This window comes from Limulus polyphemus, unplaced genomic scaffold (genome assembly GCF_000517525.1).
Source record: "Limulus polyphemus unplaced genomic scaffold, Limulus_polyphemus-2.1.2 Scaffold2689, whole genome shotgun sequence".
Lineage (NCBI taxonomy): Eukaryota > Metazoa > Arthropoda > Merostomata > Xiphosura > Limulidae > Limulus > Limulus polyphemus.
Window position 1 is genome coordinate 33,079 of NW_013668299.1, and position 1,218 is coordinate 34,296.

A 1,218-nucleotide genomic window follows, 5' to 3' on the forward strand; every position below is an offset into this window, starting at 1 on the left:
TCGATGAATATTTTATGATTCTAATGTTGTTCTCTGTTTAGGTGTGTCGATGAATATTTTATGATTCTAATGTTGTTCTCTGTTTGGTGTGTCGATGAATATTATTAGCATCAGTTCGATCTTACAACAAACACAGACACACAAGTAAATAATTTAGAATCTCCGGCCTCTTGGGCACGTGTTGAGAATAATTATTTTAACGGTTCTGCTTGGTTTAGTAAGGAATATTAAGTCTACAGGCAGCTATTCTACGTTCCTCCCTAAGCCTTTCTTCTTCGAAATATATATAACACTGTGGGTGTTGGGGGTGTTCCTGACTTCTCCTTCCTTGCCATAGATACAAAATGCAAACAAAGTTTTAAAGTAAAATCCAAATACAACAGTTTGTTTCTTCTGTAAAACATTATTGTTAAGATGTGTTTGATGAGATTGGTAAATTAACGATAGTTATGAGATATTGGTTATAATAAGTCATCTTGCCTGGATAGTTAACAAGATTATAAGTATAGGTTTATCACGGTATTTAAGAAACCGAAAGTTTAAAACTTTTTCTGGTTTTATTGGTGGTAAAATATTGTGTTAGTTCATAAAATGCTCACAAGGGGGAACTGATTTCAATATTTATTTTCTATCATTGCAAATATTATAATATAGTAAGTAGCCATTTTTCGTCAAAATTGGGAACATTATATCGGGGAGGGGGTAAATTAATAAATGTCCACAATGGAGAGAAGACTAAAGAAACGTACCGTAGCGACACGACGCGGTTTTTAGGTTCGTTTCAGTGTTTTAAAGCTAATGTTTGTAAAATAACAAACAAATAAGACAAGAATAGACTAAGATAATATGAATTATAAGGATTCAGTTTGTGTGTGTTAGGACAACAAACATAGTGGTATAGTGTTTAACATGTCCGAACTGTTTATCGGAGGATTTTGTAGTTTGCGGTCTCTTACAACAAAAACGTGCTAAAAGTAAGTATAGGGGCGTTATAAGAGTGACAATATTTCGTCAGACAGCATTAGTCTAAGAGTTGACTTCCCTAAAATCGTTCAGTTCAAATTTAAGGGAATCTATGCGTATAGAGCACTAGTGGAGCTTTGCACGAAAGTTCTGAGACAGACCTCCCCACCCTACACACTCGCACACTTAAGTACATGAATTTTTGTCCAAAGGGGGACATTCCTTTAAAGTCTGATAGAGTTGTTTAAACAACTC